This window comes from Typopeltis vanoorti, chromosome 16, assembly GCF_054136105.1.
Source record: "Typopeltis vanoorti isolate ZY-2024b chromosome 16, IOZ_Tvanoo_1.0, whole genome shotgun sequence".
NCBI classification, from domain to species: Eukaryota; Metazoa; Arthropoda; class Arachnida; order Uropygi; family Thelyphonidae; genus Typopeltis; species Typopeltis vanoorti.
Genome location: NC_143564.1, coordinates 51,597,803 through 51,613,128, shown reverse-complemented (window position 1 = coordinate 51,613,128; position 15,326 = coordinate 51,597,803).

Here is a 15,326-nt window from a genome sequence, read left to right as displayed (position 1 = left end):
CTAACTCTTCACATCCTTAAAAACAAGATTAGAAATCACTTAAAAACTATATAAAGGAGATCACAAACATAGGCGAACAAACATAGGCGAATATGTCAAGTCAGACAATATAAACTTCAAGGTCTTTGACTCTTTGAAGAAATGGTCAGACAACATTTCCACCAATACCAACTTCACTATCGTCCAGACAAACATACGAAGTGTACAAAACACTGGCTTACATTGATAACACTGCTCAAGTAGACCATGTCAAACATAGATGCGCTAAAACTGACCGAAGCTGCAATGAACGACACAGAAATTTACGCATACAACATTAATAATTATCAATGGGCTCATCCTAATGGGAGACATTAATATAAATATTCTTGACCACACTTCTTCAACCACTAACACATACCTTGATATACCAAGTCAGTACAACATAAACCCTACCATTAACTCCCCAACAAGAGACGAAATACTCAACATTACACTAACACAATCATTGATTGATCATATCAACATAAGGGCTCTCATCCATACATATACATCATCAGTAATTAACGTCAAAATTGCCGATGACTATTTTGTCTCAACTTCGTTTGATTACGTTAACTTCCCCTCCTTCCCACCACCACAAAAGTTGACAAACCTCGATCATATTAAAGGGCATTGTCGATAACCATGTAAAAAATACAGACTGGAATTGCCTACTTAAAACAAATGATCCTGTAACATTATACGACAATTTGCAACTAAAGTTCACAGAAATATACAAAAAAAGCAACAAAGCCTACACAAACGTGACAACAAACAGAAACAATCCATGGATAAATGAAGACATACTAAATAGTATTCTGTAAAAGAAAACCTATGGAAAAATCTAAAAAAGTTCACCCAGTAACACACATTTATAAACCTTATACAAAAACACAAGAAATCAACTAACAACAAAATTTCGTAGAGCAAAAATGACACTACTACTTCCAAATATTCATGAAATATAACGACAATACGAAGCAAAAATAGGCTACACTCGACGAATTAGTAACGCAAAAAAACAAAACTTTAGCACAAGATCTTATTGCAAAAAAGCTTCGGTCAGGACCCAAAACAAGAGGAACTAGCAGACTCATTCAACCATGCCTCTAAAAACTATATCACACAATTCAAAAAGGACAAGCTGCCAACGATCAACAAAAAACAACCGACACAAACTCAACAACATACTATGTACTGAGACTTTTGTACAGGTCAGAGCCGGGATGTACAAATAAATCATGGTGTTCCTCAAGGCACCATATTATCAGCCGCTCTATTCATCTTATACATTAACGATGTTCATAACATGGTCATAAGAAGTCAAATATTTCAGTACGCCGATGACACCGCACTACTAGCAATCCACACAGACATCAACACGGCTCCATCCAAAGCACAACAAGACCTAAATGAAATCAAAACACACTTTTACCCAAACGCAATTGTAAACAACGGTACAGATGATGATAATACACAACCCAAGTATCATGCGACCTGCACTACTATCGATACACTGTCGCAAATACCGCTGCATTAACAACAAAAAATACCTACCAATATCCCGAAACCAAACCTGTAACACATGCAAAATACCTTGGTCTCTACAGAGATTGCCACCTTAAATGGACAAAAACATATAGAATAACTACATACCAAACTGTGGATCATCGCAGCAAAACTCTTCCAAGTAAAAGACATTATTCCATCCAACATAAAAAATTCTTATATCACGGTATCTTCGAATCCTTACTCACCATATAACAGTCTATGCAAGCACATCAAACAGCCACCTAACAAAATTAGACACATTACACAGGAAAATTGTATCAACAGTGATTTGGACACCTTACACGCAACAACCAATATCCGACCAGTACATGGCGACACCCAGAATCGTGAGCATTAAAAAATTGAAACACTGCATAACATTACGAAGGAATTAGTTCAACATCATCTCTCGAAACAACAGAGACACATATCGTATAACACGAGCTACAACAACTCTCTACATCACTACACCCTGCAACAACTCTTGCGGTTCTTTTGTGAGATCACATCAGATACCCACGCAACTCAAGAACCTACCAAAAAGTTTAAAACACATAGATAACTACAGAATATTAAAATACGAACTGTGGAAAATATACCAACAAAGTGAATATACCATTAACAATAATATGCACATCACAAATCACCAGCATCCAATGCTTACATCCCATACATAAACAGTAACAACATCATAAAGAGTGAAGGCTAATCCCACTCTCTTCATACAAAGAATGAAGAGTATGTAATAACACAGTCAGTAAAGTGTATAACAATAATATAGATATTGATATTTAAAAAAATGGTGCTTATGTAAAGAGGCTGTATAATGATAAGCTATGATATTGATATTGGAAAAAAAAAGTACATTTATATTTAAAAAAATCACTGTACTCTACATTTGTACTGAACAGAAAATGTAATAGTATACGTTATTGTATATATGGAAATACTCTGTATGACGATCAATAAAAAGTTATTAGTTTTTAAAAAATATTATTATTATTGTTATTATTATTATTATTATTATTGAATACAAAAGAAAACGGAATCTCCTAACAACACAGATTAGAACGGCAAAAAGAAACTATTACAGCAACAAATTAACAACAGCTCAGAATGATATAAAGGAAACCTGGCACCTGATTAATGAAATGCTGATTAAGCTCTCAAACAGTTGGCAAACAACTTTAATCAGCATTTCGTGAACTCTGTCCAAAAACTACTAGAAACAACCTTTCCTCACACAAACGAACATTCCCCACTAGGTTCACGAGCAACACAATCGATGTGGTTCCCCACAGTAACAAAAGAAGAACTATCACTGGCAATTCAACAAATTAATCCTAACAAACGACCAGGGACAGACGGAATCAGACCAAAGACATCCAGAAACACTCACCCAACCTACTTCCAGTTATACAAAAACTGTTAAATAAAATCTTCGACACGGGACAAACACCTGAAACACTAAAGAGTGCATTAATCACACCTATGCACAAACATGGAAATAGAAACATTATAAGTAATTAGAGACCCATCACCACGTTGTCTGTAATCAACCAAATCAGGGAGCACATCGTGCATCACAAACTCTCCACATATGTTGAAAAATTTCAAATCATACCCAAAACACAATATGGCTTTCAAAAAAATAAAGGCACAGCAACTCCGGAAAGATTTCACAGACCTAATAAACGCTGCGTTTGATAAAAACAGAATAACATTAGTGATATTCAATGACTCAACAAAAGCATTTGACACACAAACACACAAAACTTTGTTAACGAAACTAATGCATATCGGAATTGGAGGTATTCCAGTGGTTTAAAGGATACATGAAAAATATTAAACACACCACACGTATAGGAACAGTGTGCAGCAAAGAGGTACATGTAACCTGTGGAGTACCGCAAGGAGCTGTCCTATCTCCCATTCTATTTAACATCTACACACACGACATAAGCCACCTTCCCCTAAAAAGTAAAATTTTCCAGTACACAGATGACACGGCCATAGTATCCATTCACAACACCGCAAATATCACTTACACAAATATGCAACACAACACCAATCAAATCACTAACTGGTTCACCGAAAACGGCATACATATAAACCCTGGAAAAACAAAGCTAATGGTATACAAAAACCCCAATCCCTGCTCATAGAAACTAAACATCTCACTATCCGACATTCATCTTCCTATACACAAAGTGCATAATCTAAACGACATTAAATTAAATCAACACGCTTTCTCGGACTTCATTTCGATGCTGATCAAGGTTGGAATTGCCATACAAACTACTTACATACCAAGCTTAGGATAATAGCAAGCAAACTATACAGATTAAAAGACATTGCCCCAACCCACATAAAAATAGTAATCTATAAAGCATTATGTGAAAACATTTTAAGATATGCAATCACATCATACGCATTCTGCACATACAACAAACTTAACAGGTTGCAATGGTTGCCAGATAAAATGGTAAAACTGATACTCTGGGAACAATCCACACTTATGCAGGAAGCAAGGACACAACACAAAATATTTAAGGTAAAACACTTATGCCACTACACAGACATGTTAAAGCATTACTACAGCCCAACCTATAGAGTAACCAGAACAACAAATCACATAACGAGACCATAGTCAACAAACTACATAACATATAAGTACAACAATCAATACGGCAAAGCCACGCGAAACTTCTACATACCTGACATGATAAACAAACTGCCGTTCGAAGACAGAAACCTAGGAACATACAGAGAGCTAAAACAGACGCTATATGAATATTATAGCGAGAATTAAAATTAGAACAATTTCTGTTTCTCTCTCTCTCTCTCTCTCTCTCTCTCTCTCTCTCTCTTCCCCCACATGCACACGCAGGCACGCATGCAAGCACGCATGCACACACACAGATGCACACGCACGCACAACCTATGACCACCACCCCCTCTCAAAAACCATCACTTAAAGAACACAAACAAACAAACGCACCATGTCTAAATCCAACCCAACTTGCAAAAAAGAGAAAAAAAAGTTGAACTGTAATATCAGTTGAAGTCTTCCAAGCACGTACCAACAAAAAGAAAAATGAACACCTGACTTGCGACCAGTATAGAAACATAAACATAAAACCACTGCCATCTATCATCTAATATCTTCCTCAGATAAGCTCTGCTAAGCTTCGAGGAAGAAATCAGAAATGCCTCCCAAAGAACGAATATAATACATTATATAAACGGACAAAGTTGCTCTCGTCCATAGTGATCCTTAAGCTATACGTGTCCCCTGGGGGGTAAATGAGCAACAGCGATAGGCAGCAAGTCCATTCTAAGCATCTCCTGGCCCATTTCATGATGTCTGCTGAATTTATTGAATATAGTGACTTGCAGAAACCAGAATTTAGTAAAATTGGCCCTACACTACGTATTTCTCAATTAAATATTGAATCTATAAGCAAAGCCAAATACGATTATTTATCGAAATTATTGTTAACCAACAATGTTGATGTGATTGCTGTTCAGGAAACACGTGCCGCTGATCCTGAACAGCTCCTTAAAAGAGGTCGCATTCCAGGTTACACTGCTATTGGTGCAACTTATCATGAAGTATATGGAATAGCAACGTATGTGCGAAATCGTCTTAAAGAAGTTTTTCTCCTATCTCAAAATATTGTGGAAAACATACATACAGTAGTGATAAAAGTTCAAGATATTACAATTACAAATATTTATAAGCCACCTGGATCATCTTGGCCGGAAAAAATTATTCCTATCGCTGAACATCCTGCAATTTATATTGGAGACTTTAATAGTCACCATGAACAGTGGAATTATGCTCGAACAACGAATGTGGCGAAAAACTTGTTGATTGGATCGAACTAAATAATCTTCAATTAGTCTTTGATTCCAAAGGCACGTTTAGATCTGCGGCCTGGAAAAGAGACTATAACCCTGTTTTATGTCTTGTGAGCAAAAATAATTCAGCTTACCCTATGCAAAATCTGAGAAGGGTCTTAACTGAATTTCCTCATAGTTAACATAGACCGGTATTAATTGACATTGGCGTTTCCATTCCATTTGTAAGATGTAAGATGCAAAGCCTATCCCATGCTGGAATTTTAAAAAGGCTGACTGGAATAAATACACAAATGAACTTGACAAATGTATTCGCTGGATATCTCCAATAAGTAGTGATTTTCATCGATGTATTGGTGTAGTCCTGCTTACTGCCAAGAAACGTATTCCTAGAGGTACTAGACATAACTATATACATGGTTGGAGCGAAGAATGTGAATTACTTTATAATGAATATCAGATAAACAATGACCCAAAAACAGCACACGAACTCCTAGAAAACGTGAATATATCCCGAAGGCAAAAATGGGTAAATACAGTTGAAGGTATAGACTTTACTCATTCCAGCCATAAAGTTTGGATCCTTCTTAAGAAACTAGGTGGTAGTGCTCCTTTGATTAAAGAACAACAACAACCAAGAATCACTCCAGATCAACTAGCTACACATATTGTTAATATATCACGTATCCCAATCAATAAAAAGCATACAAGATATATTAAGAGAAAATTAAAAGAATTTAGCGAGACTTTACCTATAACTTCAAATTTTGCACACAATTTTACGCAGCAAGAAATTGAAGCAGCCTTACAGGAATTAACTGGTAAGGCTCCTGGTTTTGATAACATTCATCCAGAATTTCTGATTAATCTGGGAAGAAATGCAAGATTATGGTTAACAAAGTTCTATACTGACATTCTTACAACTGGAAAACTTCCCACTATTTATAAAAAAGCAAACGTACTTTCAATTTTGAAGCCTGGTAAGCCTAATCATAAACCGGAAAGTTACCGACCTATTACTCTCCTCCATTGTTGTTATAAACACTTTGAAAGACTTATTTATAATAGAATAAGCTCCACAATTTTTAAATATATCCCAATAGAACCAGCTGGCTTCAGACCAAATCGTCGATGTTGTGACCAGGTTCTCTCTTGGGCAACTCACATAGAAGCTGGTTTTCAAAAAGGTTTAAAAACCGTAAGCAACATTTATTGATTTCTCAACAGTCTTCGACACCGTTTGGAGACAAGGCCTTCTATATAAATTATATAAAATTATCCCATGTAAAACAATAGTCCATATTATTAACAATATGCTAAGAGATAGAAGATGTATAGTGACTATAGGTAATAATGCTATCAGCGAAAGGAAGTTCAATAACGGACTGCCACAGGGATCTGTTTTATCTCCGTTATTATTCACTCTGTATATATCTGATCTTCCCGTCACTACATCAAGGAAAGTTTGTTATCCCGACGATATTGCAATAACTACACAGCATAAATGCATAAGTCGCACTGAAGAAATTCTAAAAGCTTACTTAACTATTCTGGATGAATATTTTAAAAGATGGAGACTCTGTTTAAATAGGAGCAAAACAGTAATATCTTGATTTCATCTAAATAATGACTTGGCTAATGTGAAACGAAAAATTGAATTGAACAACACTATACTTCCATATAATACATTCCCTAAGTACATGGGAGTCACACTTGACCATTCTCTCACTTTCCGGCAACATCTTTCAAACTTGGCATATAAACTAAGGACACGTAATAATATCCTACAGAGACTCTATGGCACTACCTGGGGTTCTGGAACCTCTACCCTTCGGACAACAGCCCTTGCTTTGGTATTTTCAAGTACTGAATGTGTGCTCCTGTGTGGCTAAATAGTCCTCACACAAGGATTATCGATTCTCAATTGAATAATACTTTAAGATTAATTACAGGCTCTATTAGATCGACTCCAACATATTGGTTACCTCGTTCAGCAGGCATTATTCCTATAGAACTACGTAGATTGAATTCTTTAGTCCGTGGATTCCAAAAAATTGCTGGTAATCCGAACCTACCTATTCATCAGGATCTCCCAAATCTTAACGCCAATAGATTGAAATCTCGCCATCCATCATTACGAGAAGCAGAAGAATTAGTGCTAAATAATTTTAATCCTTTATCAAAGTGGAAAAAACATGTAAGGAAAATACGATAGAATATTTGCATAATATCTTTAAAGGTGATCAAATCATCACAGGATCAGATCTACCTCGCAAAACATGGATGGTACTAAATAGAATTCGGACAAATCATGGCTTATGTGGAGATTCTCTCTATAAATGGAACAGACAAACATCTCCAGAATGTGACTGTGGTGCTCCACGACAGACTATGCAACATATTGTAACAGAATGCATCTTCCGTGCTTATCGGAATGACTGGAATGACTTTTTACAAGCAGCTGCTGAAGCTGTGACCTGGATAACGAACTTAGATCTGAATTTATAATGATATATATGTTACTTTTCCTTATTATAACATATTAATACTTTTACTTTTAACTCATTTTAATTTTCCGACTTCTTGGATTAGATGTGTGTTTTCCTCAAAGATTTAGCTTAAAATATTTTAAATTCTTCAATTCTGTTAATATATATTGACATCATTATTCCCTTTTTTAACATGATGTTTTTGCCATGAGCTATGTATGTATATAATACATTATACAGAAAAATAAGAACTAAACCTGTTATAAATATGCAATCAGAATATACAATCATAATTTCAATAATAATAATAATCAAAATTATATAAATAAATAAATAAAAAATATTATTTAAAAATATTATTAACTTGCAAGTATCTGTTATTCACAATGGTATGTGTTATAAATATTATATATACACACACGTATATGTATAATTATTCCACTATCTATGTATGCAATTTATCTTACACATAATAAAATTTTAAAAAATTATTATTATTATTATTATTATTATTATTATTATTATTATTATTATTATTATTATTATTGTTGTTGTTGTTGTTATTGTATATTATTATATTATTATTAATATATTAATATATTAATATATTATTATTATTGATAATAATATATATATATATATATATATATATATATATATATATATATATATATATATATATTATTATTATTATTATCAAACCTTATAAAAAAGAAAAGAAATAAACTAACAACAAAAATTCCTAGGGCAAAAAGACGATACTACTTCCAAAAATTCATGGAATATAACAACAACATTAAGCAAACATGGGATACACTCAACGAATTAGTAACCCGAAAAAAGAAAACTTCAGCACAAGATTTTATTGCAAAAAGCTTCGGTCAGGACACAAACCAAGAGGAACTAGCAGACACATTCAACCATGCTTTCATAAACAACATCACACAACTGAAAAAAGACAAACTAGCAACGATCAACAAAAATCTACCGACACAAAGTCAACAACAAACGATGTATTTTCCACCCATAACAAAACAGAAACTGAAAGGAGCAATTCTACAACTAAAACCAAAGACCACTCCAGGAATAGACAAAATAAGACTCACAGACCTTATAACACATTTTGAACAAATAAATCAAATACGTTTGAAACTCGCGAACATAATATTCGACACAGGCATTATTCGACAACAACTAAAAACTGCAGTAATTACACCAATATACAAACATGGCAAAACAAACGACACTCAGAACTACAGACCAATAGCTACACTACCATTCATCTCAAAAATTCTAGAAAAAATAGCACACACCAGACTACAGAACTATTTACAGAAGTACAACATCATCTCACAAAACCAATACGGCTTTCAGAAAACTAAAAGCACCATTACTTTATTAGAAGACATCCCCGACACTATAAACAAAGCTCTCGACAAAAACAAGTACGCCGTCCTTGCACTGCTAGACCTATCCAAAGCATTTGACACACTTGAACATGACATACTACTCACCAAACTATACTCAATAGGTATAAGAGGAACACTGCATACATGGTTCAAAAACTACCTCTCAAAGAGAACACAAGTAACAAAAATAGGTACATGTCACAGTCGGAGTATACAAGTAAAACACGGTGTACCTCAAGGTACCATATTATCACCCACTCTATTCAACATATACATTAACGATGTTCATAACATATCCATAAGAAGTTAAATATTTCAATACGCAGATGACACTGCACTACTAGCAATCCACACAGACATTAACACAGCTCTCTGCAAAGCAAAACAAGACCTAAACGAAATCACAACATACTTCCACCAAAACGCAGTTCTAATCAACGGCACCAAAACACAGATGTTGATAATATACAAACCAAGAATCATACTCCCCGCATGACTATCGATATATTGATACACTTACTGCTGCATTAACAGCAAAAATACCTGCCAATGTTCCGAAATCAAACCAGTAACACCCACAAAATACCCCGGTCTCTATATAGATTCCCACCTAAAATTGACAAAACATATAGAATACCTACACACCAAACTCCGGATCATTGCAGCAAAACTCTTCCAAGTTAAAGATATTATTCCACCCAACATAAAAAGACTCCTATATCACGGTATTTTCGAATCCCTACTCAGATACGGAATAACATTCTATGCAAATACATGAAACAGCCACCTAACAAAATTAGAAACACTACACAGGAAAATCGTGTCAACAGTGATCTGGACACCTTACACGCAGCAACCAATATCCGACAAGCACATGGCGATACACAGAATTCTGAGCATTAAAAACCTGAAACACTACATGACATTAACAAGGAATTATTTCAAAATCACCTACCGAAACAACAGAGACACATATCGTATAACACGTCTTAAACAACTCTCTACATCCCCACACCCTTCAACAACTCATACGGTTCTTTTGTGAGATCACATCGGATACCCACGCAACTCAACAATCTACCAAGAAAGTTAAAACACGTAGATAACTACAGAACATTGAAAAACGAACACCGGAAAATATACCAAGAAAGTTAAGAAACCATTAACACTAATATACATCATAAATCACTAGCATCCATTGCCTACATCTCATACATAAACAGTAGCAACAACACAAATAGTGAAGACTAAATCCCACTCTCTTCATAAAAACTAACCCAAGCTTCGAAGTATGCGGGATTAACTTGCCTCACTCATCTACAAGTAATCCTTATAAGCAAGAAATTTGTAGGAATAATCACTTTTTCTCAAACTTAAAAAAAAAAAATTATTATTATATAAAAACACATGCTAACACTCTGTGAAGTTTAGATTTCATTATTTAATACAATGGAAAGTTCGCAATAGTTTAATGCAATATAAGAGGAAGAACGTCGGTGTTTTAACATGTAATTCTGTAGAACCCAATGTGATAGATGATCTTCGAGATTAGAAATTTTTTTGGAATGCATCACAGTTGAATATTATAGTCTCTTCGAGTTATATCATAATTCAACATAGATACAAAACAATAAACAGAACAAGAATAATAAAGTAAGTTGAACTTACCTCATCAGTTGCTGCATGTAAACAACTCGCAATTCGCACCATAAGACAAAATATATAAAAAACATAAACAGCAAGGAATACTCGAATAAATAATAGATGATTATGATTGAAAATCTGACAGCCCAGTAAACAACAAAAAGCAGTGTTCCCAGCATAATTAAAAAACAGCGCACTTGAAAACAAATGGTTTGTTTCTTTCACAACACAGCAGCATCTCATATAAAGCATGCGTATATCCTTCACTTTGACCATATTCCCTAAGGCAATATTTTCCTTTTTCTCTCTTAAAATCTGGTTTATGACAAAGAAAGAATATCTATGAAATTCTGCGAAATAAGAAAACCAGTATAGCATGACAGCAGGTGAGTTTAACAACAAATTTGTAACCACTCCGCCACATATTACAAGCAGCACATATTGAACTGATACTGGCCACGTATCTGATAAAAGATATTTTGAGTTTTCCTGTCCAATATATGCGGCTACAACTGAACATGTACAGACAAAGATGTTAACAAAAAGAATTTTTATTATAATGCCCCTTATTATGAATGGTTTATGATGTTTGGCATTTAGATCTGCTTCGAGATTGCAGCAATTGATCGCGAGCAAGATCATTTGATTTCTCTTTTTAAATAAGAATAACCTCGTAAAAAGAGCAAACATTGCACTGTATAAATTGCTCATCTGATATACAAAATTTAAATTCTTTTCCACATCTCTCTGGGATCTCTCCTGTTCAGAAAAATAAAGAAAAATAAGAACAACGCCATAATTGAGGCATCCATAGAAGGTCTGCCAACTGCATGCACGAATGTGAATGCTGTAGATATCGGAATGTAAAAATCCTTTGAAAACGTAACTACCACTTAAGATGTTCATCAAAGCAACAAACCTAAATCCTCTGTAGAAGTTACTTTCTGTGACAGCCATGTTTAGAAATGGAAAAGAAAATGACCTCTTCCTTCGTTATCATCCTCTATTCTAAGCTAACAAGAGAGAAAACAAACCACCAATACCAGTGCATTTCCTAGTAATGACATAACGTTATTTTTCTTTTAGGGAATCGATCCAAGGTCTTCACGAAGCAAAGAAATTAATTTCTTGTTTTTTTAATTTTGTGAATACAATGTAGAGCCCTTCATTTTAATGGAAAAATGTGTGCACTAGTAAAAAATTAATCTAAAATATTTACCCAAATTTATATTACTTTTTCTTTATGACATTGTGATAATGCAATTCATTACACTCCGAACTAGCTCTCAGCATATACAAGTGATGCTCTGTGTGCGTGCAGCTCTTCTTGAAGAAGGGCTTCATCGCATGTAGCTGATATTATGTTTTTCTTGTATGTATTTTTTTTTATGTTGGGCCCATATACGAGAGGTTGGCTGATCAACTTATAGTACTTTAGTACTATACCTATAGTACCGTATATGGGTAGAGGTTTGGAAAAGGAGGAACTTGTTAACATTTGATTAAAAAGCCCGTATATTGTATTCCTTGGGAAATACATCAAGAGAAAGACTGTTCCACAGTTCACCAGTAGCAGGGTTGAAGGAGGAGGAAAAGAAACTTGTTTTGTGGGTTTCAAGGTACTGCGAAGGGATGGTGGGACGTTGCTGTACGTGTTCCAATAGGTATAGTACAGAGTGGTGAAATTATTCATGTTGTTTCAGATGAGCATTTTCCATGAAAATATTTGTAGATATACAAATTGCAGAGACTAAACACCTATGTGAAAGTGAGGGGAGTGAGTGGGTAAGAGATGGATTATTTATCAGTCTAATCGCTCTCCTCTGTATTCAGTCAAACATTTTGAGAGAGATTTTAGGAGCCCCACCCCAAATGTGAGAACAGTATTCGATAGCTGGGCGGATTTGCGATTTGTATATAAGTGATTTGTATAAGGTTATCAGCTGTTTTGAAGTGAAGTCACTCCTTTAGCGAAAGACAAAGCCTAGTTTTTTGGAAGGTCAGGATGCAATGGTTGTGATGTGTTTATGCCAGGAGAGGCCTGATGTCATGGTAATTCCGAGAAGAGAAATTTCCTCTTGTCTGGGAATTTGCGTGTTATCAAAAATAATACTGGAAAAAAATGGTTCTTTTTTGTGGGAAATAAAACAGAACTGGATTTTACTAGCGTTGAAGTTGACGAGATTATCTGTGCCCCATCGGAGGATGTTTTGGAGGTATGTTAAGGGAAGTTGTGGTTGATGTTCTATGGGTTGAAGTGAGTTGTGTTGGGTAAAATTTATCAAATGAACAGACGGTTCAAGGTGCTGTCATCTGCAAAACTGTGTATTGGGTTGGAGGTCAACTGAAGTAGGATCTACCATTACACATAGTGTGCGTCCAGACAGGAAGCTGGCAATCCATCTGCCGAAGTCCTGAGACTATCCAAATGATGGTAGTTTGCTTAGTAAGCCTTTGTGCGAGACCTCAAAGGCTTTAGAGATATCAAGTGCAACTACTCAGGATTCGCCAAATTTTTCCACGGCATATGTCCAGAGATGGTTGATTCTATGCCTGTTGTTCGGCATCGATAGAATCCCTACTGGTGGTAGCTTAATAGCTCGGTACCGTCAAGTAGATTATGAGATGAGAATTCATGGTTTTCTCCATCATTTTAGATAGGAATAAGGTGAGTTAGATAGGGTGGTAGTTTGATGGCAGGGATTTGTCACCCTTTTTGGGAATGGGTTGAATATAGGCCAATTTCCAGGCTTTGGGATATATATCAGTGCAGTAAGAGAGTGAGTACAGACGGCATAGGATAGGAGTCAGTTCTTCTGCACACACCTTCAGGACAATTGGAGGATTGCCATCAGGGCCAGCGGCTTTTTTTGTGTCTACCTTTGACAACAGGTTCATGATCACTTTCTGGCAAAAGGATACAGGGGCATTGTATGTTGGGCAAGTGGAATGCCTGGGGAGCATTTGCCATTGTCAGTTATCCGTTCATTGGAGGCAAAGTGCGAAGTCAGGAGATAAGCTTTTTCTGTGGGTGATGTTGCAATTGAGCCCTCTTGGTATGATAGTGGTGGGAGTAGTGTAGGGCAGAAGTTGCGACCAATTGCTTTGGCAAGGGAATAAAAGGCATGGCTGCTCCTAGGACAGGCTTCAAGTTTCCTGCTTTTTGTCCGTTCAAATTCTCTTTTGGAATCATTGATAATCGTTTGCAATGTTTCGGGCTTCAGTATAGGCATTAAAGGTGGATGGAGTTCTTAATTTGAGCCAGTTGTGGTATGCCTGATTTTTCATTTGTACAGCATTGGCACATCCTTTGGAGAACCAGAGTTTTTATAAGGGGAAGGCAGTTCAGAGTGGTGTGAGGAATATATGTTATCATGCCAGTGAGGATTACTTTGGTGATGTGATCGGTGCATATGTTTGGATTAGGACTGCAAACAATAGCCCAACCACGGGAATTAAGCATAAGTAGTCTCGGAGGCTATCCCATTTGGCACTATTATAATGCCAAACTGCTCTTCTGCCGGTGTGACTGTGTAAGCATTGTTGCATGGGGCAGGAGATAAGTATTAGGTTGTGGTCAGAATTACCCAGGGGCTCACTACATTCACTGTATATTTGGAAGGATCATTGGTAAGAAAGTGATCTAGGGTATTTGGAGAGTGATTTGGGTTATCTGGTATTCTGGTCGGCTTGGGAACAATTTTTGTAAGGTCGTTGGTGAAATCCAAATATTTCTGCATCTCTGACTGCAGGATCTGTACAACTGCAAGAGGAAAGCCAGTTGGTGTTATGGACATTAAAATCACTTAGGAGGATGATTTCACTATCAGGATAGTGGGACTAGAGGAAATCAATTTTTGAGGGGAGGAAATTAAAGAACTCGGAGTGGTTGGTGGTATTGGGAGTGCGATAGAGACAGCAGACAAATTTGACTGAGTAGGGAAGTGATATTTTTATCCAAAGAAGGTCAAAGTTGGACGATTCTAAGTTAGTTGCTCTCTGGCAGGGTATGTCAGAGTGGATATATCTGCACACACGACCCTTGGGTCGAAAGGATTTAAAAAGTGAATAGTTTGGATGGTTGAGATGGATAGTGCCAGGGGAAGGTGAAATTTGAGTTTCTATTAAGAAGAGCAGATGGGGTTTGGTTGACCGCAGATGATAATGAACGCTATTGAGGTTGGTGTAGTGGATATGCAAGGGTCTGTGGGGCATGTTCGTTTCCTATGAAGTGCCTGCATACTTGTCTCCTTGGTGGCTGCTAGTGGCGTCACTTGGTTTTTGCAGTAGTTTCGTTTGCTTGTAGTCTATTGTCCAGCTGTTGTCTCCATTTTGGCGTTTTTCTTCC